The sequence below is a fragment of the Peromyscus californicus genome, unplaced genomic scaffold, assembly GCF_007827085.1.
Source record: "Peromyscus californicus insignis strain IS unplaced genomic scaffold, ASM782708v3 Scaffold_4__1_contigs__length_199733344, whole genome shotgun sequence".
Lineage (NCBI taxonomy): Eukaryota > Metazoa > Chordata > Mammalia > Rodentia > Cricetidae > Peromyscus > Peromyscus californicus.
This window is the reverse complement of record NW_026294562.1, coordinates 97930699-97937255: the sequence shown is the minus strand read 5'-3', so window position 1 is coordinate 97937255 and position 6557 is coordinate 97930699. Positions and strand designations below refer to the sequence as shown.

The 6557-nt window shown below is 38.8% G+C and overlaps 1 pseudogene; it reads left to right on the top strand.

The window, feature by feature from the left end:
- On the top strand, window positions 1-827 carry LOC128123873 (60S ribosomal protein L10-like; annotated as a pseudogene).
- Window positions 828-6557: the final 5730 nt, after the last annotated feature.

Genomic DNA, 6557 nt, shown 5'->3' with positions numbered 1-6557 from the left:
ATGGCTGACAATGTGAGCTACATACTTTCCTTCCAATGGTTTCTATGGCACACATTTCTAGAAAACACTAAAGAAAAAGATATCTCAACCTCCTCCCTAGATTAGGGACTGTGAACTTTTTATAAGTCAAACATCAAAACCCAATTATACCTGATTAAATCACAAGGAAAACTAGTGGCAGTAGAAAACAATCAATATTCACATAAAAAAACGTGGATGAGTTCTATTCTTCAGAATGCCACTGAAGATTCTCTTGTTATCATGGGCTGCCCCACCTGGTGTTAACAGCTTTACAAGTCGTACCCATTGTCTAACTGCTGCCAAGGCATCCCTGATGCCAAGATTTGCATCTGACTTGGGATGGAAGAAGGCAAAACTTGATGAATTCTCACTTTATGGCCACATGATGTCAGATTAATATGAGCAGTCTCCTCCAAAACCCTAGAAGCTGACTATATTTGTACCCAAAAATACATAATAAAGAGTATTATGACAAGGATAGCTTTCATATTTGGGTGAGGCTCCACTTCATCGGCATCAACAAGATGTCTTATGCTGAGGATGACTGGCTCCAGACGGGTATGTGTGGTGCCTCTGGGAAATCCCTGGGCACAGCAGTCAGCCTTCACAGTGGCCAGGTTATCATGTCCACCCTGCACCAAGCTATAAAATAAGAAACGTGATTGAAGCCCTGTGTAGAACCGAATTCAAGTTCCCTGGCTGCCAGAAGATACACATCTCAAAGACACATGGCAGGTAAGAAATGGCTTATCCCTGATGGCTGTGGGGTCAAATATATGCCCAATCATGGTCTCATGGACAAATGACCAGTCCTGCATTCCTAAGGGCTTCCACTGTGCTCTCTTATAGAGAGCCATGCTCAGTAATAAATCTTATATCCAGTCTACCACAGGAAAGTGGGTGATGAGAATAGTACACAGGCTTTGGAAGAATAAATGTAATATTAAAATAACTTTTAAATTTAATTCACATTAAAATCAACACTTCCCTTTAAGTATTCAAACTTCTATTGAAAGTCATTTTGTGATCAGCATATTGCTAGAAAATGAAACTCTAAGATAAACCATTTTGGTTCCCTTACTCAAGGAGAGCAGTCTAGTGGCTAAAGCAGAAATCTGAAAAATCAAGTATATTACAAAAAAAATTAGATTAAAACACAGAAATAAGACACCTTGGAAGCCCTAAAGGCGAAGGGTTATTGTTTCTCTAGAAAATACTAGGACACTAACCACAGAGAGTGGCATGATAGACAGACTGGAAAATGCAGGAGAATATACCAGAAAGCTATGTGGCCATGAACCAGAGCACAGAAACATGAAAGCATTTTGCTCGTTTGTGGACAAGGAAGTTTGATTCTCAAAGGCTTCGTTGTCCTAGCTGATGAAACACCACACTTGCAACCCCATAACCATAAACTTTGAAGTTACTATGTCTTTCACTTTCTCTCATAATGGCACCTTGTAATATGAATTCTAATTGTCATATTAATAAAAAACTAGAAGCCAGATATTGGGGTAAATGCTGAAAGATCGGAGAGACAAAGGAACAAGCCACTAGAGAAACTTCTCACCACTACTGAATCCTCAGGCCGAATGGAAGGCAAGATCCTATCTCCACAAATTCTTTGACTGGAAGTGTCTTAGTCCTCAGCAGAAAAACCTCTAGTTCCTGTCTCCTCGTGCCTTGTATGCCTTTCTCCTCCCAGCCATTTCACTTCCTTCCCAGTGCTGGGATTAATGGTGTGTGTGCTTCCCAAACACTGCTAGCAAAGGCATGAGATCCCAAGTGTGGGGATTAAAGGTGTGTGCCACCACTGCCTGGCTCTGTTTCTTTCCTAGACTGAATCAATCTCATGTAGTGGCTTTGAACTCACAGAAATTCAGACACATCTCTACCTCACGAGTGCTAGGACTAAAGGTGTGTGCCACCACTGCCTGGCCTCTATATTTAATCTAGAGACTGGTCCTGTTCTCTGATCCTCAGGCAAGCTTTATTTGATACACAATATGTTACCACCACAAACACCTGCCTCCCATCATATCCTCTCAGCCTTGGAATCACCTCTGTATGAGTCCCAGACACCTCATCACCTATATTTGGATTATTGCAATGACCTAGTGGGAGAAGTAGGAAGCTTTTTGCTTTATTTCCTTTTTTTCCTCAAGTGTAGTTCAATATAGTCACCAGCATAGTTATTTCAAATCATATCAGGCCAGTTATATCTCTACTATGCATAGCTTCATGATTCACTCATAATAGAAAGAAAATGCTAACAGTGGCTGACAGGATCAAGCACAGTCTTACCCTCAGTGACCCTTCTGAGCTCCTCCCCCAGCTACTATCTAAACCAATTCATTCATCATTTGACAAAAACAACAACTTCACTTTTTTTCTTCTTCTAGGACTTGTCATTCATTGTTCCCTCTGGGCATGTAGTTCTTTCTTTGTCCACTGGGTCTCCTTCATAACAATATTTAGAATGATATCCAACTACTTTGCTTCCAAACATAAAATCATTCCTATCACAGCCCCCATTGAATTGTCCTACACACCATTTATTACTAGTTAATGGCTATGGATTCAAGCAATTTTATTTTTGATGAACAATCTGTACATCAAGTTGTCATCAAGTACAACCAAGAGAAATCTTAGATTTGAGATAAGGAGATAATAGAAGATATTGAATCCTAAATATCATGCTACTTTGGTTGTCATTCTTCCAGAACAACTACATCAGATTCTGAAGGAGGATAAAATTAAAGCCTAATCTCCCCCATGAACTTCAGGGGCTATTCAAGAAGAAACAGAAGGGACTAAAGTCTGCTATGCAAACATGACAATCTATCTCCATGGAATATATTAAGCAATGAGTTTGAAAACACGAGACATTAGCCAAGTAAAGGCAATATGAAATATGGATAACAAATGAGAGAAGCCCTAGAGATATGTGGGCTGCCTTGAATGAGTTTTCAGTCTGATGGACAGAGAGGAAGAATGGATTCCAAGAGGAGCTTATCAGTAGAGTCTCTGAATTGAGGAGGGTACTTAAAAGTTTGAAAGATTAAAAGTGTTACATTTGAACAGATCAGAGCCTTGGAAGAGAAAGGAGGGCAAGGTGAGAGAATTTTGAAACTCTGCAGAGAACCTACCTCCAGTGAATGTATGATATCAGGAAACTGCATGAGCTAAGGGAAGAGGGTGATGCCCTAGGATTACGGATAAGAGTACCCAGTTCTGATAGCTATTCACTGCAGCCAGAATGGAACACAGTTCTCAGAGCACTTGGGAGGTAGGCAAAAGAGTCTTTCCTCAGTAATAAATCAAAATTAGTCATAAAGAATTGTTCTAGGTTTTTCATAACAAGTCTTAAAAACAAAGCCCTGTCTCATAAAGCAAATTATCCTCAAATAACTTATTTGTATTTCATAATGAATCTTAAGAACACTTCTAAAAGTTAACATTTATAAGATCTGGTACCCCAAAAAGCAAAGTCTCAAAATGTCTGATACAATAGCTAACAAAAATTACCAGATACCGAAATAATTAGAAAATATAACCCAAAATAGAATAAGGAAAGTAATTGGTTAGCTTAAATTAGCAATGTTGTTAGAATTAGAGGATAAGAAGTTTGAGATAATTACTGGAATTTCATTTCATATATTCAAAAGAATTAAGATATAGACAGTATTTGGAAGACTTAAGCTTATCTTCCATAGCTAAAAAGTATGTTTGAAATGACAAAATAGAATTCAGGGTATATTAAACATTGCATAAAGAAAAGCATGGCCTTTTACTTCATTAAATTAAATAGTTCCACTGAGTAACAAGCAGCTTTCACTAAAACCTTCTCAGTGAGATTTTTTTTATTTCCACTTGCATTTTTATGATAACAGTTCCATGACAAGAGTTGTGATAGACTAATTTTTGTTCATTAAGTTTTTTGTTCATTTAAGTTTCATTTGTTTCATTAAGTTCATATATATCTGATAGGTGTATTCAGGAAGCTGACACAAACTGAGTTTGTGGACTCCATGAAAGGCACTGAGTGAACATGTGCAGCTAACCCTGGGCACATACAGATGTGTGTGTAGAAACCCTGTACCCAGGAGATTGACTTATTCCCTACAGGACAGACAGCCAATATAGGGCTAGATTACCAGGGAAGATTCCTTTCAAAAGGAAAGAAAATAATTTTCTTCTGCCTGTCTGCCTGTATCTCCCAGAGGGATCTTTTGAGCTACAGAGAAGATAAATTGAGATCACAGTGGTTAAGATCCCTGAGGCTTCAGATGTACAACTACCCTGGCCACTTCTGGAACTAGCCAGAACTCTAGTGTCCATGGATCAAGAAACCATGTTTCAAGTTCTTGGTAAGTGACTCTGAGTAGAGGGTGCCAAAGGGTATCTACAGCAGGCCTTAACAGAAGATCAGAGACCTAACTCTTAAACCTGAACTTGTGCTCTCTTTTCCTGGATCAGTACAACTGTAAGTGCCGAGACCATCTGTCTGTAATTAGGAAGCCAACGTGAGGAACTGGCTTCTGATCTCCTTCTCTCTTTTTCTCCCTCCCTTACCCACTCCTCCTTTTCTTCTTCAAGACTCTCAATGGAGTCAGAAATGGAAAACCTAGAGAGTATACACATCATGTAGAGCCCAGGTAGAATGATTTGTAATTTTCTGCTATGAATATAGAAATTCAGAGGTCCAGAGGACAGAATATATTTTTAAGTGGATTATTGAGTAGTAAACAATTTTGGTAGGAGTAACATCAGAGGCAGGGGCAAAAGCTATAATTGGGTGTTGGGGGGAAGATAATTCAGCAAGTTTTGGCCAAAGTTAATGGATTGCTAAAAATGACAGCTCCAGAACTAGAAACTTATGCATGAAGAAGCCATGAGCTACCTCCTATTCTGTGCACTCAATAATGTCCAAACTAACATGAGAACAGACTCCTTACATTCCTCTCTGAACTTCAGGAAGTCAGGGGTAACATAACAGTGCTTCTCTAGTGCTGGATTGTGGCCTTGTCCACCTAGAGAATGGCTCTGGTTGCAAGGCCTTCATTTTGATTTTTGACTTAAGCTTCCTAGGATTACTCATCACGTCCCTGGCTAGAACCAGAGACATTAGATCTCAGTGTCAGCCCCAATGTCGTCATTTTCAAGCTCTAGCTACAAACCAAGACTGAAATAACAAAAAAATGTGTTCTCATGTGCTTAACTTCTTGAGCTGACTAGGCAGTTCCATACTTGTTGAGTGGAGATTATAACTGAAGAAAGTGCAGAGAAGGGAGATGGAAAATGGAAGCATGAATGAGAGGGACTAGATAAAATGATCATATGTCATCCTCCAACATTTTATCTAATGATGAAAAAAATCACATTAAAGCTCTTTAAGACACAAAACAATATTTCTTCCTCTAGGCTCTTCCATTAACCTTTATTCTTCAGTCACCAGATTTTTTATTTGATGATAGCCTCCAGAGGTAAACTCAAAATTCTTCCTTTTCCCAATATGAAAGTCCTTCATTCTTTTCAGGGATTCTTTATGATCCATAAGGGAAGTTTCTTGGTCACAGTGAGATGTAGAGCTTTGTAAGGGATAAATGTAAATTTTTTCAAGGAATTAGTCAGAAGATGAGGAAGCAATAAATAATAAAAGCTTAAAGATGAGTATGGTGATAATAAGGATATTTGTAATTAGATTGAAGATGTATGTGCCATGGATACAAGAAAAGCTAAGAGGGATTAGGTCAATTGTCACAAATTATGGGCTTAGCAGGTATTCAGGAGGCCGTAGGAGTATACAGGGGTGACAACTAGTATTTGACAGGTTGACTCACCAGATGTATAACTCTCTGTTCAGGAGCTCCAGTAGGCAAAGTCTGTAGGGTCACTGGCTGTGGAACCTGGTTGTTATCTGTCTGTAACTTTCTCATGTACCACCACTTACCTCACTAAAAGAGAACAGCTATGGGGTTCTTTTCTCAGCCCATTGGTAGTGTGTTTTCCTTCTTTGGGCACATTTATAGTTGTGGATGGTCAGGAAGATGATTTCTGTTTAATTTGTATAATTCTGATGAATAAAAATAATATCAGAACATTTTTCTTTATTGACACAGGAAAGTAGCAGTGTTCTCATCTCAAAGATACCTAATTTTAGACTTCAGAACAAATTCAAAATAGACTAAGCTGCCCCTGTAGAATATATACAAAGACTAGTTCCCAGGTGTTTATTGCTGAATCAAGGTCAGGCTGTTTATATTGGGACATAACCCCCTACAGTAATTGAATGCACGTACTTCTAGGCTCAGGGTTCAGCCAACTAATTATGTATTGCTATTCCTGAATTTCAATGTCATTTTCTGTCTGGGGATGTTTACCACTCAGGCTATGTGCTTGGCCAAGTGTTATTCACTGACCGGTCAGCGTGACCTTTCTAGCCTGAAAGAAACTGTGTGACTCATCATGTCTTAAGAGAATGGGTCAGATCCTGAAAATGTAACATATTATTGTCCAGATTTTGACTGTAAGAG